Source organism: Adiantum capillus-veneris, chromosome 2, assembly GCF_014529385.1.
Source record: "Adiantum capillus-veneris isolate H3 chromosome 2, ASM1452938v2, whole genome shotgun sequence".
NCBI lineage: Eukaryota > Viridiplantae > Streptophyta > Polypodiopsida > Polypodiales > Pteridaceae > Adiantum > Adiantum capillus-veneris.
Window position 1 is genome coordinate 156,559,665 of NC_140932.1, and position 21,351 is coordinate 156,581,015.

A 21,351-nucleotide genomic window follows, 5' to 3' on the forward strand; every position below is an offset into this window, starting at 1 on the left:
TTGTTGGCCAATGGACATCTTCGAGCTGATTTTAGAGGATTCATGTAGATGAGGTAGGGGCAAATTGGAAATTTATTCGAGCTGTATTCAATGAAGGTCCTGACAATGTTATGGAAGGAAGAAAGAGCTCTTGCTTGTTTCATTGGGAGCAAAGCTTGCACGTTCACACCATGTAGTACGTCCATAAGAGTTTCCAAGATGAGCACAAAATGTATGTATGAATTTTGGCGTTGTGTAAGAAGCGAAGAAGAGGCAACCAGCTTGTACCAAAATATACGAGCTTGGTGGGCTTTTGAAAAAGTCTCTAACAGCAACTTGTTGCAAATGAATTGTTGGCTGAGCTGGTGGCATGTAATGTACCCTCACTAGAGAAAACACTTCGTTGGGGTAAACATTAGCAAACAATATTTGAGGGTGGATTTTATTTTGGTGCTGATATGGTGTCTCTAAATACAAATGTGTTGTAGGAAGTAGGACGATCTGACATATGTATTAACTACTAACCTCGATGAAACAAAGCACGTGAATTGGCTTGCACACAAGGACAACAAAGAAATGTTGAGCTTGTATGATGCATGCTTGTCTAACTTGTCAAACACTTTGCTTCAAAGTATAAAGTTGCTTGCCTTGCTAGAGCTCCTAGTATATGACCAGTAGAAAAGGGGAACAAACATGAATTCTTCAGAGTTGTAGGAATTGGAAACAAGAGGCTACATGGTACAGAACGCTGCAGTTAAGGAAACCAACAATGTGCGTTATCTACCAAGAGTGTCAATTGAAGCCTCCAAGAGAATTGAATCGGCAGTTACTATGGAGGCCAAGATTGTGCATCACACTATCATGAAGACAAGCATACATGAGAAATTTATGGTGAAAACATCTTCTTCACAAGTTCGGAGAGAGAGGTATGAAGTTCATATTGCAAGTAGCCCAATGTGTACATGTGGAGGAGTAGGGGATTAGAGGAAGCCTTTCTCAAAAAACTCAACAAATGATTATATTTTTGAAAAAGCTTTCTCTATGCTTGTTTTAGTGTGTCAAGGCAAAAAGATGAATAAGCTCTCTCTTTGCACTTTGTAGCACCTACTTAGGACAACCATAGTGATTATTATGTTCACAAAAAAGCCAAAATTAGCATCTGCCACACAAGAAACGAAAAACAGACAAGTTTTTACCCCCTCTTTCCCTATATATGATTTGCTCTATGACAACAAGTAAACAATACACATTTATTTATTTTTAGACTTTTCATAGGTGTGCAGAGAGTGGCTGACCACTAACAACATTGTCAACAAAATGTCTCAGTGTGTTGAGGCAAAAAGATGGAAAATCTCTCTTTTTGCTCTACGTAGCACCTACTTAGAAAGACCATATTTATTTATTTATGGTCACAAAACAGTCAAAATCAACAACATATACCCAAGGAAAAAAATAGACAAGTTTGTACACCCTCTTTCCCTTCACATGATCTGTGCTGCGACAAGCAAAAAGCATTCTTTACAAGTATTTGTGAGCAAATAGAACACATTTAATAATTCTTAGATTGTTCAAAGCATGCGAATACAATGGCTGACCACAAAAACATTTGCTGCATAATGCGAGGTATCTTTGTTGCTAGGCTACTATATGGGATGGGTTGGTGGATCTAGTTCCACAATGTTTGTATGCGGCTCCACAAGAGATGTTGCCTTGAGGTAACGCTCGACTTCATCTGCTACTCTCTTATCTCGCTCTTGAATCTCTCTCAAGCAATGTGCTTGCATCTTTAATACATTGTTCAGTCTATTGGAGACATCCTCATTGCTCTCAAACATTGTCATCATGCGGCCCATTTGGCTACTCATTAAGGCTAATGCACCGCAATCACCCCCATATTGAACGACAACATCGTTCTCATTGGTGTATTGTGTAGGCAACTACCAAAGGAACCAATGCCCACGTTCCATACCCCGTACACAACAATTTTATGTCAAAGGATTCAGTAACCTGAAACACAAAAAGTATACTTAGAGCCAAAAAGAGACAGACTGTACCTCACATTGGTGCCCCGTCCTCCTCGTGTCCAATCATCTTCTTGCAGAGAATTGTACCAAGCATCATCTAACGGAATGTCAATGGCCTCTGTAGTCCAAGTCTGCTCTTTTCTCATAGCTGACACCAACAATGTGCACACGGTTCTACTCTTTGTCTTGCAAATAGGTGTCTTACACACAACCACATTCGAGTGATCTTCTCGCCATCCAATAGCTGATGCCATTTCATGCACCATTCCATAATTACCTGACATACAAACAACCACAAAAGCACCTCCGTCATCGGATGTTGCCAATGCAAGACGTGCGAGCCCCAAAATGGCATACTTCCATCTTGTTCCAATCCGGGACTTATGTTTCAGACAACCCATACACTGGCACGTTTGTGTGAGTGCGCGAATGCGGTGCGTGGATGTGTGCATGTGCGGCGAGTGAGAAGGGGAGAGAGAGGGAGTACACAGGATGTGGGTGGAGCTCCCAAATCTCACCGTATGAGCACAGTGTGAGAATGAGTGAGAGCTCCTTATTCTTTGTATGTATAAAGAATAAGGAGATAAATGTGGGCGGTCGGACACTAGCCGGTAGACACAGGCAAAGCACCATGAGGCACACCACCTTTACCTAACATTCTCCCACTAAAGGCTGTGTGCTGATAAGTGGCGAGAAGATTGCTCTCAAGAGAGCTCACGAGCACGTGAAAGTGCTCGCCAAAATGCATGTATAATGGGCATCAACCATGCACCATAATCATATGCAAACCCATTCGCAAAGACCATGAATCCAAGCACAAAATCACTACCAAAGTATCCTGTGAAAACCTGTGAAAGAAGCTCCACGTGTGTGCTCCACAAACCGTGTCTCTCAAGAGACCGCTTCAATGGTGTGTAAATGCCTTTGTACTTCATTGCCCAAATCTACCAAAAACCCTCAAACCACAAGCTCTGCACAAGCTGAAATTGCATCTTCAGCTAAGAATTTATGCATCTAACTTCGAGCACCTGCTGTGCTTCCTAAAGTGCATCAAACTCGCACACTATGCGAAAACAAAAAACCTGCAATTTCTGTATACAGTTAGTCTGAGCTGAATATTAGCAAAACGGTAAGGAATTTGCAAAAAGTTTCTTCTGCAAAGTTGTAGACCACGTTGAAATGGATGGGTTAATGAAACAAAATTCTCAAATTTGCATTTTACAAGGAGAAAAATGAATCTAAAAATAGTGCTGCTGCGCACACAGTTTTTAGGGCAGCACCTTCACTTACAATCTTTCACACTGTCTTCTAAGCTTCCACAAGAGCATACATCACTCTCAGCTGAGCTCACAAGCTCCCATTGCATTCTCACAAAGCTTTCAATATTTCTTGATCTCTCCAACGCCAAGAGCGAGCAAGCTATTGCCTCAAGGCTCTCGAAGCCGTCGTGCTCTCCGCGATCACCATATGCTCTGATACCAATTGTGAGTGCGTGAATGCGGTGCGCGGTTGCGTGCGTGTGTAGAGAGAGAGAGAGAGAGAGAGAGAGAGGGAGTACACATGATGTGGGTGGAGCTCCCAAATCTCACTGTATCAGCACAGTGTGAGAATGAGTGAGAGAGAGAGGGAGTACACATGATGTGGGTGGAGCTCCCAAATCTCATTGTATCAGCACAGTGTGAGAATGAGTGAGAGGCATGCAATATTCCTGTTTCTAGACCTGTGGCAAAGTCTACCACCTCCTCTGCAGACATCTCACTTCTTTTTCTTGAACAACAAGACTATATTAACAAGTTGAATTATCAAGATATGATTGTTACAAACATCAATAGAACGCACATTTTTCTTTCATTCTAGCCTCTCTTTGAGATCCAAAGGAGCAAACAGACTATTCTATCTGCATAACAAAGAAAAATTGTTTGGTGAAATTGCACTAACACAACGGTGACGATGCTGATAAATAGAGTGTTTTCAAATCACGGAATGATAGTACTTGTGAAGTTGTAGCCCTCCCTGTGAGGCAGATGAACACTAGACTCTACTGTTGTGGACACTTCTACACCTGCACATGCTCTTTCTTCTCTTTCACGCATTCCGTCGTTGTGTGCTTTTTCCTTGCTTATTGGGAAACATCCCTCATCATACTCCAAGAACCAAAGCAAGTCTGGGTAGACTCTTCCCTTGAAGTTGCGGGCAACTTGCAAAAGGTTGAAATCTAGTTTACTAATCTCCAACAATTTTTGCAAGCTGGCAACACCTCTGATGTTGAATTTACGCTTTCTCAACCATCTGATACATTTTACAAAATCACAAGTACTTAACAATAAGTTCTTCTAAAAGCAATTGAATAAATTGATCTAACCTACAAAGGCATCTTTTTCCTGCATCCACCAATGCTTTGACCACCTCTGATTGAGTTCCCTTCTTCATTAGAGCCAGCTGATAAGCGAAGCTCTTTCCTCTATGAGTAAGCTTGGCACCATCGATGAACGAATCAATGTCTAGACCAAGCATAGAGCTCAAATGTATACTCCGGATGTTGCTTTGTACGTTCCATGCTTCTCTTGCAATTGACGCCCAAAAAAAACCTCAATCCGCAACCACTCCCTAAACACACCTAACTCTCCTGGGTTGTGAAAACATCTATCATTACAATTTAACCCCATGCGAAGCCAAATAGGTAGACTGTTAAGGTGATGTTCAAATGTGTTCACCTGTCTGTGGTATGTCCAAACTCTTAACGTCTGTTTGGTCTGTTGAAGCCATTGCACGGAGAATGAATGTTTTCTTCACAGGTAGAAGATCTGCACATGCCAGCCCGTACAATCTTTCCTCTGTTAGCCACTTTGGGCAGCTGGTCCACTCGATTGTTTGTAATGTACTGCATTGAGACCAACAAGGATCAATTCCATACTTTAGTGCATGACAAATCAAAACAACATACCTCCACCAATCATCTCCTAATGCTGGATCAACAATGGCCGACGCATGTTTTGTTATTTTTATGGACGGTGCATCTGTTTCAAAGAATGCTTTTTTGTAATTGCTTTGAAACTCTGAAGGAAGCATTCTATCCTTCTCGGCAATGATCTTTTTCAATGCAAGAGTGTACTTTTCCCGCATGTATTGCAGTACTGATAAATAAACTTTACGAAATGCAATATCTAATGTAAACTTGTGTAAAAAAATCACATTGGCACTCACATGATGTAGTAGTTGTGACATTAGAGCCACAGACACATTATACCATGCTTTTCTCCCTACTTTCTTATCAATGTCTACCTACATCCAACTGTAGACAACACATGGCAATTTCTCCATGATTGCCTCCTTCAAAGCAAGCCCCATTTCTCGCACCATCCATAACATATCAGTGTAAGATGTTGCCACGAATCCCGTCTCATTTAATCTACATTAGATCAACAAGCATAGGATGATAGCATTATGTATTATAAAGTCAATACTTGATGCGAACCTCCCTCGAGGTACTTACTTGTTTATACGCATCACTATGCTCAGCATGTCAGTCTCATTTGTAGAGTCTATCGCCACAAGCTCGACACGAACCCTTGGATGCAAATCAATATCTTTTTCATAGGCTATGTTGCAATCTCACAAGGAATTTACTCCCCGATCAATCCCAAAATACGCATTCAAGTTAACCACATAGAGAACCAAACTTACTCTCTTTAAGAAATTCCATCCAAGCGACCAACCTATGGTTCCCATCCCATGTATATAACATTTTTCCACAAAGGTCACCCCAACATGTGTCTTTGATTTCAGCCTCAAACTCTTCATTGACCATTCGTCACAATGGATCCCATTTTTGAATGATTGTGCCGTCAACATCCACGCTAGGATGGCTTGGTGCATCGATAGAGCATATGAAGGATCCCTTGGGCTCATAATATCCTCCAACAAAAAGGTATCTGCTAGTGGCTAAAGACACTTATAATCCCAGCTTACTTGTCTTGCTTTCTCAAGTTTCAACAATCAGCAAAGAGGAACCCATGGCAACGAAGTTTCATGCTCTACCTGCACCTGCAACAAGCAAATTATGTCCAAATCCTCGTTCCACATTAGTTGTTGCATAATTTCAATACAAAGATCAACTCCACACCTTCAAATTCCCAAGATGCTTGGACAACATATCCTGTCATACAGTGGCATCCTCGTTAATGGGAAATTCCCCACCGGCACTGGCCTCTATTGTCATTGATATCCTCATCCGAGCTGACATCTTTCACAAACCGAGAAGATGTCCCTTGCTGCACTTTTGTCTTACCCTTCGCAACCTTCTTAGCTTTTCCACTATTGAAACAGGTGGAGATGGGACAACACTAACCGGTTGGCTACTAAAGTGACTGACAATAGCTGATGGTGAATTTTGTGTTGGTTTTGTCCTTGCAGTCTTGGTGACCCACTATTTAATAAAATATAAAGCCAAGATCATTCAACAAGTTAATTCATTTCAGATGTACAAACAACATTCTCCACTTAGAGGATATCGATGACAAGGCCTTAGAAAAATAAAATAGAAAATTACCAATTCACTTCTAGGCCATGCAATAAAACTGTTCTTTGCCCTTTTCAAAGTAGTCATCTCCTCATTCCCAGAAGGGACATGAGGCAAAGGAGCGTCCTTCCCTTCGTACACCTAAAGCACGGCAACGGAAAAGCACCCAGCTGGCATTCTGCTGCCATGAAGCTTGGCCAAATTTCCATCTTCTACCTTAGATAGTAATGCAAATATAGACACTCTGCAATTTCAACCAAAAGAAAATAACTATCTCTGGTATATGATGGGCTCTCTCACTCTCTTCCTTCCTCACACTCAGCCTTAATGTAGAGCTTTAAGAAGGAAGAGAGCTTTAGAAAGGAAGAGGGCCTCAGATCATTGTACTACAAGTTGTAAGGTCTTGTCCCGATAATCTGTGAAAGATAAAATTTACATCTTCCAGGCTACCACAGTTGGCATGCATGCCAAGAAGAGTATTTCCAATGCTTGTTTTCAAGCCATAGCCATTCTCTACAATTAGGGCCTTCCTGACATGGCTACTGTTAAACTAAATTGCTATCAGTGTTTCCCTGATTCACTATCTATCCCTCCCTCTTTTACATGGTTCTCTCTCTCTCTCTCTCTCTCTCTCTCTCTCTCTTTCTCTCTCTTATATTCAATATATCACCATCAAGCTTGTCATGTATGGTGAGCACCATACATAATGATGCTCACCATACATGACAAGCTTGATGGTGATATATTGAATATAAGAGAGAGAAAGAGAGAGAGAGAGAGAGACAGAGATTGTCGGGAGGAATGATTGTCGGGAGAGGAATGATTGTCACGTACTTGAGCAAGGAATGATTGTCGGGAGAGGAAGAGGCTATGGTGCTAGCACCTCAATTTAAACGTGTGAGCATTGCCATGAGCAGCAGGGGTGCAGTGAACTTGCAAGCTTGGTTCAACACGGTGGCAGAGGAGATTGGCTCGATATGGTGACATTGTGATAGAGGAGACACGAAGCAGGATCCACTTGGCATAAGGCTAGGGGAGCGGATGCCAGCTGTGCTCTCCTGAGCGCTAGCGCCTCACATCAACACGCGTTCAGCGATCAAAAATGAGTAGTAGCTTCTTCACTTGGCGAGCAAAAATATCTGGGCCAGTGATCAACAATCTGACATCAAGATTTGTCGGCTACTCCATAGTAGAGCTAAAAAACAAAGTCACTATGCAGTTCTTGCAGGTGCCAGATAAAGAGAGGAAGATCGGGTATCAAAAGGCACTAAATGCGCTTAAAGACCGCCTCCCTAGCCGTCAACCCGAAGACTACTTCAGCGCATAAAGTTGTGTCAAGGGACGACACAGACAAGGAGGAAGGGAATGTTAGCAGCAAGCTAACCCAAACACCATTTTTTGGAGCTCTTATTGTAAGAACACTTTTTATTGCCAATTGATAGTGGGTTGCAATGTGTAGTATGACTGCTCTCCATGGGAGGGAAACTGCGTCGATACGATGCAAAGCTTAGGCCTTTTGCCAGATAGTGTGACCTATGCTTGCATCTTGAAATCTTGTGCCAGCTTAAAAGCACTTGATAGAGGTGTAAAGATTCATGATGAGATTGTGAGGCAAGGGCTGGTGCAAAATAATGTTGTGCTTGACACTTCTTTGGTTGATATGCATGCTAAATGCGGAGATGTTGCAAAAGCACAACAGGTGCTTGAAGAATTGCATGTGCGTGATGTGGTCGCCTATAATGCTATGATAATAGGATATGCGAAGCTGGGTGAAGCTGAGCAAGCATTGCGATGCTTCGCAGTGATGCATGATGAGGGGCTCTCTCCAAGTGCCATAACATTTTCTGGTGTCTTGAAAGCCTGTGGCATTCTCGGAGATATTCAACATGGGCAACACATACATAAAGAGATCATTCAATAGGGGTTGCTCTGGAATGATGTTGTGCTTGGTAGTGCTTTAGTCTAGATTTATGCGAAGTGCGATGCTCTCCAGAAAGCACGGGAAGTTCTTCAAGAGCTTTCACGCCGGGATGTTGTCTCGTGGAGCTCACTCATAGCAGGGTATGCACAAAAGGGAGAAGGCAACCAAGCATTGAAGTGTTTTGAACACATGCAGGATGAAGGCATCTTCCCTGATGCAGTGACCTATGCGTGCGACTTAAAAGCCTGTGCCAATGTAGGAGCATTGAAAAAAGGGGAAGAAATTGACAAAATTATAGCTAAAGGGGGTTGCTTCAAAATAACTTTTTGCTCGGGTCTGCTCTGGTGGATATGTATGCCAAGTGTGGAGTTCTTACAAAGGCGCAAGAAGTGCTTGAGGAACTTCTTTTCCCCGATGAAGTCTGCTATAATGCCCTCATTGCAGGGTATGTCCAACATGAGCAAGGTGAAGATGCAATCAAGTGCTATGAAAAGATGCGACATGTGGGATTCTCTTCAACCGCAGTAACTTTTTCTTCTCCTTGAAAGCCTGTGTAGCAGCATGGGAGCTGTGGACAATGGGGAAAAGATCCATGATGAGATTGCAAAGCAGGGACTACTCGCCAATAATGTAGTACTTGGCACTGCTTTGGTAGATATGTATGTGAAATGCAGCACGCGTGCAAAAACACAAGAAACAATCAATAAGCTCCCTCTTGATTGTATCACCTACTCGCTCTTCTTTCGTTGTATTCAAATTTATGTAGATTCCTTCACACATTTCTCCTAATGGTCCATTGTGCTTTGTCTGCACACTAGCGAGCAAAATAACCAAGTTTTGAACCTCAATGCATCACGAAATGACAGTTTCAATTGATGTGTTAACCATCCTAACTCAAATGGTTTCATGCCTACGACCGGCACTGCACCTTTTATAAAAAAAGCCTCTTGTCCTGGCATACACTCCTCAGACCAACCCTATGAAGTCGCGGAGCGGAGCGTGGATCGACTCACACACACACACACAGAGATGCACAGAGAGCTTATACAGTACACAGTACGCAGAGAACTCTGTTTGAAGGGTTATCTCCCAAAACCTTATTATCCACAAAAAGTATAAGTGAGTATATACAAAGAGTTAGTATCGAGTGAGTTAGGCGGGCGGGCGGCCATATCCGTATAAGAGGCCACTTGCTTTAATCCCAACAACCTCCCACTTAAAGTCCAATGTGGCACTTTAAGTAACTGTAAATCTACGAACATAAATGTACAAAGATTTACATGGCTGCCATCTATCCAATGCCCAATAATTAACTCACTACAATGCACAAAGCCCTCTCCTGGAAGTCCATTTGTGAGTAGATCAGCAGGATTGTCCTTGGTGTGGATCTTCAGTAGTTGTATCTACTTGTCTTCAAGTACTTCCCTAATGAAGTGATATTTCACATCAATATGCTTAGTCTTCGAATGGAACACTGGATTCTTTGCCAATTGTATAGCACTTTGACTATCACAATATAACTCTAGCATATCTACTTTGATTACCAAGTCTGCTACCAATCTACCAAGCCAAATAGCTTCTTTGCATGCCTCATTTGCTGCAACATACTCAGCTTCTGTAGTAGACTGCGTAACACAATCTTGTAATCGAGATCGCCATGATATGGCACCTCCAGCCAATGTAAAGACATAGCCTGATGTAGATCTCCTCTTATCCAAGTCTCTTGCATAATCTGAGTCAGTGTATCCTCTGAAACTCAAATCTTGACTACCATAGCATATGCGCATACTCTTTGTATGTTTTAAGTATCTCATGATACCTTTCACTGCCTCCCAATGTTTCTTGCCAGGATTTGACATATATCTGCTAACCACTCCCACTGCAAATGCAATATCCGGATGTGTAGCAATCATTGCATACATCAAACTACCCACTGCAGACGCGTATGGAATCTTATCCATTTCAACCTTTTCTTCCTCAGACACATGACAATCTTGTTTGCTAAGTTTCACATATGGTGGCAATGGAACACTCAATGCCTTTCCCTTCTCCATATTGAAACGTTGCAAAACCTTGTCAATATACTCTGTTTGAGATAACCAAATCAACTTCTTTGATCTGTCTCTCTCAATGCGCATACCAAGTATATGACTTGCCTCACCCATGTCTTTCATGTCAAACGATTTTGCCATCTTTGACTTCAAAGTTGAAATTTCTTCCAAGTGTTTGCCAGCAATCAACATGTCATCCACATACAAAATAAGGATCAACCAACTGCCATCCTTAGCCTTCTTTGTATATAGACAGTGATCGTACTCACTACGTTTGTAGCCTTGAGAAAGCATAAACTGGTGGAAATTATGGTACCATGCCCGCGGTGATTGTTTTAAGCCATAAAGACTCTGCAACAACTGGCATACCAAATCTTCCTTGCCTTTCTCAACAAACCCTTATGGCTGCTGCATGTAAATTTCCACATCTAAATCACCATGCAAGAACGTTGTCTTGACATCCATTTGGTGCAACACCAAATCCAATATAGCAACCAATGCAAGAAAGCATCTCAATGTAGTCATCTTGACCACTGGAGAGAAGACTTCATCAAAGTCAATGCCTTGTTCTTGCTTAAAGCCCTTGGCAACAAGCCTTGCTTTGTACTTTGGCTGATTATCATGAGCGGTGATCTTATACCTGTAAACCCATTTACAAGGTAGAGCCTTTTTGCCCTGTGGTAATTTAATTAGCTTCCATGTCTGGTTTTTATGCAGAGCCGTCATCTCTGATTGCATGGCCAACTGCCATTTCTTCGAGTCAACCACTTGTAATGCTTCCTTGTAACAAGATGGTTCTCCGCAATCTGTGAGCATGACATAATTTAGAGATGGCACATAACGATCAGGTGGTTTGGAGACACGCTCAGAGCGTCTCACCACAACTGATTCTGCCTCTCTAGCCACTATAGGCTGTTCCTGAGCCTGACCATGCTGTCTTGATGTGATAGCACTAGGTCCATCTTCCCTGAAGAAAACTCTTCTGATCTCCTCTGTATTCTCTGGCTTAGAGTGAAACTTGGGTTCATTGAAATGCACATCATTGCTACGAATAAGTTTTATGGACTCAAGATCCCAAAGCCAGTAACCCATCTCGCCCGATTCTCCGTAGCCAAGAAATATACACTTCTTGCTCTTTGGTTCTAACTTATTCTTGAACTCCTTAGGAATATGGCTATAAGCTTCACAACAAAAGACTCTGAGATGCTTATACGAAGGTGCCTTGCCTATCCATAGCATCTCGGCCACTGCACTCTTATCTAGAACCCTACTAGGAGACCTGTTGATCAAATGGATTGTTGTAGCCACTGCTTTCGCCCAAAATCCATCAGGCAACTCAACATTTGACAACATGCTTCTAACCTTCTCTTGTATGGTCCTATTCATACGTTCTGCAACCCCATTCTATGAAGGATTATATGGTGCAGTAAGTTCTCGCTTAATCCCTTTTGCTTCACAAAAGTCTTGAAAAGCTTTGGAAACGTACTCTCCACCATTGTTAGTTCTCAAGCACTTCAGCTTCTGACCACTTTGATTCTCCACAAGTTGCAAGAATGTCTTAAAGACCTTGAGCACCTCATCCTTGTGCTTCAAGAAGTAAACCCATACTTTGCGAGAATAGTCATCTATGAATGTACAAAAGTACGCTGCTCCCCCTAGTGACAAACTAGGCATTCGTCTGCATAGATCACTGCGCACAAGAGCTAACCGTTCGTCCCTACGATTCCTCTTTGATATGTGCGGTTCCTGTGTTTGCTTACCATAAACACAATGCTCACAAAACTCGAAATCTTGAAATGAAAAGCCAGGCAAATAACCATAATGAGAAAGTTTTCCATTCATCTTTTTGACATATGTCCCAGCCTACGATGCCACAGTGACACACTTGGCTGCTCAATCACATTAATTACATGGTTTTTAACCTTTGAAACATGTAAAGTGTACAGAGTTCCTGACTTGCTGCCATGTGCTACAGTCATCGAACCTTTGTAGATCTTCCAAGAGTTGTTCCCAAAGACTTTCACATAACCCGCATCATCCAACTTCCCTGTACTGATCAAGCTCTTTCAAATTGCTGGAACATGTCTGACATTCTTGAGCCATAAAGAAGAGCCATTCTGAAACTTCAACTGCACATCTCCCACTCCAAGTATGTCACAAACCTGCTCATTGCCAAGTCTGACATAATCTTTAGTAGTCACATATGATGTAAACCACTCTTTGTGCGGAGAAACATGTAAAGATGCCCATGAGTCGATAATCCAATCACTCATAGCATGTCCATCCTCTGCAGTTAAGAAAACAGAATCAAGATTGCTTGTGAGGAAGATGTCACCAGCTGCGATACCAGAATCACTGTCTAAACCAGATCCTGTGACATTCACCTCTTCAATCTTCACTGAACTCTTCTTTTCATCTTGCTCAGAACTCTTTGTTTTGCCTTTTTCTTGTTTCCACTTCGTACAGTCTCTCTTCATGTGACCCTTCTTGCCACAATGGTAGCATTCTATGTCATCCTTTGACTTTGAGTCACGAGACTTACTTCGGTTTTGTGTCTTCTTACCCTTCTTCTCTTTAGACTGTTGTCTCCTTCGAACGACCAAAGCACTATTGCCTTTGCCTTTGTCAATGTTCTTCTTGTTTACTTCCTCTGTGAGCAAGCTGGCTTCTACATTGGCACTTGTAAGACCTTCTGGCGCGACCGAATTACTTAACTCTGTACGAAAAGTATCCCAACTCTCTGGCAAAGTGATTAAGAGAAATAGCCTTCACTGAATCTGGAAAGACTATCTCCTGTGTTGTTAACTGACTGAAAATTGTGTGAAATTCATTCGGATGATTTGACATAGCTGTCCTTCCTTCATCTTCAAATCCACCAATTTCTTGAGCCAGTAAATCTGAGAAGCAGCACTTTGTTTCTCGTACATACCACATAGCTTTTGCCATACGCCATACGCTGTAGTCTCTTCTGCTACGTTGAAGTAAACATTTTATGCCAGTGTCAGCATGATTGTGGAAGAAGCTAACTCGTCAAGCTCTTCCCACTCATCTTCAGCCATACCTTCTGGTCTCTCCCCTTTGAGCTTCAGTGGCTTCACTTGTTTTTTCTGCACCAAAACTTGCCAAATCTGCTTCTTCCAGAATGGAAAGTTTGTGCCATCCATCTTCTTTATGTTGTAAAGAGTCTTACTTTGAGAAGATGCCATATCTGCCAAACTATTTACTTCTGGGAAAAATCCGGCAGAGTTTCCCCTGTAAATTGGCCTCTGTACACAGTAAACAAGCTGTAAACAACAAGCTGAACACCTTTCCTCAGGAACTGTCAGTATTTTGGAAAAATTTTGACAGAGTCTCCCTTGTAAACTGAGCTATGAGAACCAAAAGATAGCTCAAAAACAATCATAAATAGCTGACCAGTGACACTCTGAAAATCTCTGTAATATGCTGTCCTGTAAGCATACACTGTCTCCTGTCTGGGCGATCACAGAACCTGTATCTGTCTCAAGACTGAACCCTGAACAATGCCTCAACGGCCTGAAGCATAAGATGCAATCCGGTGTCTACACAAAGTCATACATCCTATGGGATAAAAATCACCGAAGAGGATACGCGTAGAGGGGAAGTCCAGCAACCTAATCCACCTCACACTGGGTAACCCAGCCCCCACTGCTCGGCTTCAAAAAACCTCACACACGACCCTCACAGATGGCTCAACAAACTGCCCAGAACTAGCATACATCCTACAATAGACCAATCACTGTGCTATGACCGCTGCGACGGTCTGTCTACTAGCGTGACTCACAACTAGCAGACCCACAATCATAGTACATCAATCTGCAATACATGCCAGTGGTGTCAAGCCATCGTATGGCCACACCTCCCCTGGAACCTGGCAAGCACAAGAAGTAGCAATGGAGACTGCAATATATATATATATATATATATGTGTATCTGGTCTATAGATGATGCTTTGAAGACGAATAATGATGTATGTCGATGCCAATATCGATGCCGACCACCTCCTGCTTGCCAACCTACACAAGATGGATTTCTTTGCACTGAAATCTATCTTCTACTGTAGTGCTCAGAACGAAATTCTGAGGGCATAAACGGCTTCAAAAGGGGGGTAAAACCCCAGGTCGCCTGATGGAAACGTTCCCGGAACGCCGAGTGTGAATTTTCGAGCTCCGGATCCAGAATCTAATTGAAAAGTGCGCGTGCGCGATTACAGAAATACGCACTGAACCAACCTCTGATACCAATTGAAGTCGCGGAGCGGAGCGTGGATCGACTCACACACACACACACAAAGATGCACAGGGAGCTTATACAGTACACACTATGCAGAGAACTGTGTTTGAAGGGTTATCTCCCAAAACCTTATTATCCACAAAAAGTATAAGTGAGTATATACAAAGAGTTAGTAATGAGTGAGGTAGGCGGGCGGGCGGCCATATCTGTATAAGAGGCCACTTGGGCTTTAATCCCAACACCCTACACTAAGTTCGATCGTATTGCCTTGTGCTCAGTCGTGCCGGTGACCTCGTTGCCATGCAGGCGGTCGTTTTTTTTTTTGCGGCTCCGCAATCGCACCTATTGAAGATTCTCATTGTACTTTCTTTTTTAAAATGTGTAAGACCTACTCGAACAATTGTAGTCTGGAATGCGCTAATGACAATATGTGCTCAACAGGGCCAAGGTGATCAAGTTCTTAGCTGTTTTGAACGGCTCCAAAATGAAGGTCTCTCTCCAGATGCAGTGAATTTTCCAGCATGCTTAATGCTTGTAGTCACTTGAGCCTTGTAGATGAAGGCTACATGCACTTTGCAAGTAGGAGGAGAAAGTTTGGCATAGAGCTAGATATAGAGCACTGCACTTGCATGATTGATCTTTTTGGGCGGGCAGCGGGACAACTCGACAAGGCAATAAAGTGGATCCAAGAATTGCCGTGAGAAGCCATGAGAAGGGACATGGAAGGAAGCAAGGTTCTTATCAGTGAAGCGGTACCGTTATCAACAAGACGACAATGTTGTCCAAAACTCAAAACTGCAATAAGAGCCATATTTTGAATTGTGTTGAAAAGTGCCCATGTGACGATGATTTCACCTGATGATCAGTTAGATTTGTGAACAGAAAGAGATGAATGAAAATAAACTAAAGCTAAAGGCTGTTGAGCTGATTACAACTGCTGCAACTATGTAGGCTTTTGACGCCTTTCCCACACGTGCCGCTGAAGTGGACTGCATTAAATGCCAAGCTTGGCTCGTTCTAATATGACGCGGCCAGATAAGGCCGCCTCACCCATGCATGGTTGGCCTGAGCACTGCTACAAACGCGAGGCTGCCACTTGGTTGGCCGCCCTCCTTGCTTTTTGCTACAAACGCGCCAACGTGTTGATTTCAATACTCCGCCATATGGATAGGCCACTATAGCACAACGTAGAGATGTACATGGTTATATAAAGATAATGTACACCTCTCATTTATCCACATGGTTCTATAAAGACTATCCACAACGTGTGATCTACTCTCGGCCAGGTATAAAAGACCTGTACACCTCTCATTTGGTCTTGTACATAACCATGATTCAAGCTATTTATCCCCATATTTTGTCATTTATTCCCAAAATGCCCCTCAAATTTTCCAAAAACTACATAATACTCGTGGTTGTGAGAGTAATTTAAAAAAAAGATAAAACAAATGTTTGATTTTCATAAAGAGATTGATTGATATCAATACAAGATACTAATACTGGAATATGAGCTGTTTATGTAGGCTTTGGAGATGAATTGCTTCATGATTTTTATCAATAATTGCTTGCATAAGGATTTGGAAAAATAACCAAAAAACCCCTCTAATTTGTGGGAATTCCAAGAGTACACCTCTAATTTTAACGATCTACAAAATACCCCTACCCCTCGTTGTGATAGTAGTTTTTTAAAAAGATAAAACCAATTGTTGATTTTCATAAAAAGACTTGTTGTATATCAATACAAGATAGTAAAACTAGAATATGAGCTGTTTATGTAGGCTTTGCATATGAATTGCTTCATTATTTTAATCAATAATTGCCTATCTCTTAAAACAAAAGATCTCAATTGTCAAGTATGGATAAAGATTAGGAAAAATAACCTAAAAAACCCTTTAATTTGTGGAAATTCCAAGACAACCCCTCTAATTTTGAAAAATTTAAAAATACCCCCATATTTTGTCATTTTTTCCCAAAATGCCCCTCGAATTTTCCATAAAATACAAAATACCCCTTGTTGTGATAGTAATTTTTTTAAAAGATAAAACAAATTGTTTATTTTCATAAAAAGACTGATTGCATATCAATATCAATACAAGATACTAAAACTAGAATATGAGCTATTTATGTAGGCTTTGGGGATGTATTGCTTCATGATTTTTATCAATAGTTTCCTTTTTTGAGAGGTTGTTTGTGTCAAATATCATGCTAGGCTATCAAAAAAAGAATCTCAATTGTCAAGAAAGGATAAAGATTTGGAAATTCCCAACATACACCTCAGATTTATAAAAAAATATCAAATCACCATCCACATTTTGTCATTAATTCCCAAAGTTCTTTTCTCATATTCTAAACATACAAAAATACCCCCGGTTGTTGAGTAAATTTCTAAAAAGATAACAAATATAAAAAGGCATTTTTGTGAGAAGTTGGACTACAAATAACTCTAGAGTGTTTTTAGCAAAATTTTAGGATATGGCCAAATTAGATTTGCAAAAAAGAAGAAGAAGATTTGGTTCGAGAAGCAGGATTGTTAGTTATATTTATAGTGTGGGGTAGAAGAAAAAGATAGAAATGGAGAGGGAGATAGATATATAGAGTGTCTTGGATGCCTATAAATATATGATACTGGGGTAAGCTTGGAAATTCACATATACGCAATTGCTTCTGCTTGATTTATTGGGCAATGTCTTCGTCACATCATTAAGCAAGGTGAGTTTATTTTTAAATACTATCGACAATGTCCCCTTGTTGATTGATTGCCCGGTAAGATATTCGATGGTGAATCCTATGGACTATAAAGGTTGTGGTGACAGTAAGATGTTTGCCATCATTTCCCTCTGGATGGAGACATTCAAACGCAGGTGGCTAATGGTGTGCAAGTAAATCAACAGTTTCACTTTGTGCTGGATTCAACCTTGTCTTCAAGGTTTATGTTGGTCTCGCACGGCAGTGTGAATTTAGCCTCAACACCGAAGGTGGCAATTGTAGAATTGTTTGACAATTCCATTGAAGAACAAGGAGAAAGGTCTGCCGAAATTTCATTTGGTAAGACTGATGGTTCCTTTCATGCATGTGATGAAGAAAAGACAGGCAACTTAGGTGAGGAACATAACAAAAAGACAAAAAAAGAGTAAAATTTGAGCAAAGGAAAAAACACAGAGTATTCTAGAGTATATTGCATTGAATTACCATAAGTACCCCAAATTAAGCCGAATGATCTCTAGATGTTCAATCAAGAAGCGTATTGATGAAGTTACTCAAATATACAATGGGGACTGCATTTATGAGCTAGACACGGTGCCAGATGACGTTCCAAAAATGATGGGAATGGATCATAAGTACGATGGCCAGATCTACTGTGTGTATTCCATTATCATCGTACGACATAAAAAAGGAGTGCAATTGAGTTGTATCGAACAAAAATCTTAGCCTTGCCATGTAATTGTGTCGCATGAACTGTAATTGTTCATCTGATATTATAATTCTTTTTTGAGGAATTCAATATATGATGGTGCCTTATGTCTTGTCGTTGTTATGCTACATCCAAAGCGTTTTTTTAAAGTGTGCATTTTAGTTTCAAAGTTCTTTTGGAATAAGAAATTGTATTAAAAAAAGCTCCCTCCAAAAAGCTTTCTATGACTGATGCGTGAAATTTTTTTTACTTGGAAACACTTGTATAGTGAAAGGCTTAGAAAAAGCTCGCTTCAAAAGCTCCCTCAATTCCCACCCCCCTTTATGAAACAATAACATAAAAGACACCATAGAAAGTAAAAGGAATGGGGCATCCATCGCTAACATGTGTCTACGTGTGCTTGTTGTTTCCTTGTACATTGCTATAACAAATCCAAATAAAATGAACTCACTCAAGATGATGGTTAACTCTTGACAAAGAAAATTTGTACAATTTTATAGCGTACTAACAATATTGAATAAAATCTCATCATATAGTGAAAAAGGCTAAGTAGAAGAGGTGAGGCTTTATCTATGTATCTTTTTTATTATTAACAAATCCAAGTAGGCTTAAAGAAGATAGATCATCACTTGCATCTTCTCTATGTGAGCTTCCACTCAAAGCATCCATCCATGATGTGTATGTATGAAGTACACCCATCCCAATGTTGTAGAGATGTGTTGCATGGGTGATGGAGTATATCCATCCAAATGCTGTATAGACATGTTGCATGCACAATGCGTGTGTGCAAAGAGGAAAGAGAAGAGACAGAGAGGAGAGATGTCTTTGGGGTGGAACCACACTATGAAGAGAGTGTGTGTCTAGGGTTCCTTGTTATGAGAAGGATTTGAGTAATAAGTGAGTCATTGTTGTAGGTTTAGTCATCAAAGGGATGGACGCTATGGCTCTTTACCCCAATAATCTAAGGCCAATGTGGCTATAAATGGCTATCTTAAGTTAGTATGTACAATCTTGAAGCACGACAATAGTTTCACCTTGCAACCATTAACTTGATGTAATTTGCAAATCACTTTGTAGCCAGGCGCTTTGTAAGAGCATCCATTGGGTTTTCATCAATGTGGACAATGACAAGCTTCAATCGCTTATCCATCAATGCATCCCAAATGAGGTGATACCTCACCTCAATCTACTTTGACTTGGAGTGAAACACGAGATTCCTTGCCAATGTAATGGCACTCTGACTATCACAATGCAAAACTAGAACCTCTTGAATGTCTAAGTCTCCATTAGATGTGCCAACCATATAGCTTCCTTCTTGGCATTCGAGGTTGCAACATACTCAGCCTCTGCAGTGGAAGAAGTACAATCTTGGAGAGATGACCTCCAAGAAATGGTTCCTCTTGCAAATATTAATATGTAGCTAGATGTAGACCCGCATAATCTGCATCCATGTAACCAACAATAGATGCATCACTATTACCAAAGCATAAGCACTTGCTCATTGTACGCTTCATGTACCTAAGGATATGCTTCAGTGCTATCCAATGCTACTTGGCAAGATCAACCATATATCGACTAACCACTCCCACTACAAAAGCAATGCCTAGCCTCGTAGCTACCCTGGCATCATGAGACTACCTACAACCAAAGAATATGGCACATTTTCCATTTTTGCTCTCTCAACATCTGACTTAGGAGAATCTTCCTTGCTTGGTTCAAATATGATGGTAGTGGGTTACTATAAGATTCCTAAGACAACTCAAGAATACCCTTTTTCCTGTCTCTCTTGATATGCATACGAAGAAAATTATTTGCATCTTCCAAATCCATAACAAAGTTTTTGCTTATAATTGCTTCAATTTGGCAATCTCCTCTTTCCTACAATTACCATGTCATATATATATATATATATATATATATATAAGGAGAATGAGCAATGAACGATCGTTAAGTTTCCATGTATACAAGCATTGACTCCTTCTAAACCTCTGGGACCTCATAAAAGCATCAAACTTTTGATACCATTGCCTTGAACTTTGGTTTAAGCCATAAAGCCCTTTTTTGAGTTTATATACGATCTCCTCATACTAGGATGCTCAATTTAGACTTGTACTCAGACTTAAATGGCTTTGTAGCAAGTGTCGTTGCTCTCTGAAGATCGATGCATCTCACACATGGCTTATTTGGTGTAGATCACCACACATTATTACATCAAGGCCACCGAAGGGCTCATTCTGCATGTGTTTGGTACATCTTCGTTTGGTGTAGATCACTACACATTATTACATCAAGTCCACCAAAGGGCTCATGCTGCATGTGTTTGGTACATCTTCGTTGACTATCTACTAAAGCAAAGGTTCTCAAAACCGATTAAGGAACCATCATCAAAAACAACCAAGCGTAGTTGTTCATAGTGTGTTGACAACATGTCTAGCTTTTTTGTTAATAGCAATGTTGGTGCTATTGTCAACAATGGTAAGTGTGGTGTTGAATAAAAAGTGGTGCCCCCTATATTGAGATATTCTTTTCTTGTGTAATCCATTAGCAAGGCAACAAGGGGATTTTCATGCCTTTGGTAATCTTTAGTATAGTGCCAAAAGAGAACTTGCACTCTTAGCAAAAAAAAGGGATGCTTTTCGTATGCCAACTCCACCAATCAAGAAAAGGCTCAAAGGCCTATTTGGATGCACGCTCTTGCAAAGCATGATGTCTTTGAAGATTTATTGTCGGTTCATGTTCAATTTGTAATAAGAAAATGGTATCTTATGTTAGGCATGAAAAATGTTTGTCTTTAAGAGAGGCATCTCATGTGCTATTCACTTGCCTTGTATATAAAGCCAAACATCATACCTTTCACTAGAGATTAGGTTGCTTGTTGTGCTCGTGGTGCTAGGCGATATAGCAGGGATGTAGTTCGTGTGTCTCCACATGTACTTCTAGTGAAGCCACTTTGTTGAATTTGGTCATGTTGTTTAACATAGTAAAAGGGTTAGAGTGGAGCACTTCCTCCCACCATTCATGCCCTTGCAAATTGGAACATTCACTACCAATAAAAAGAAAGAACATCACGCATTGCTCACACTAGTAGTTAATCCTATCCCTTTCTTATTTGTAGTTCACATGTCTTAGAATATGCGGCTTAGAGTGTTGATGATAGTTCTTGTTTGACAAAGTGAACATGGTTACGAATTTGT

The 21,351-nt window shown here is 40.9% G+C and overlaps 1 pseudogene; it reads left to right on the forward strand.

Moving 5' to 3' along the window:
- The first annotated feature begins 5,865 nt into the window (after positions 1 to 5,865).
- Positions 5,866 to 15,563, forward strand: LOC147463917 (pentatricopeptide repeat-containing protein At5g27110-like; annotated as a pseudogene).
- The last annotated feature ends 5,788 nt before the right edge of the window (positions 15,564 to 21,351 follow it).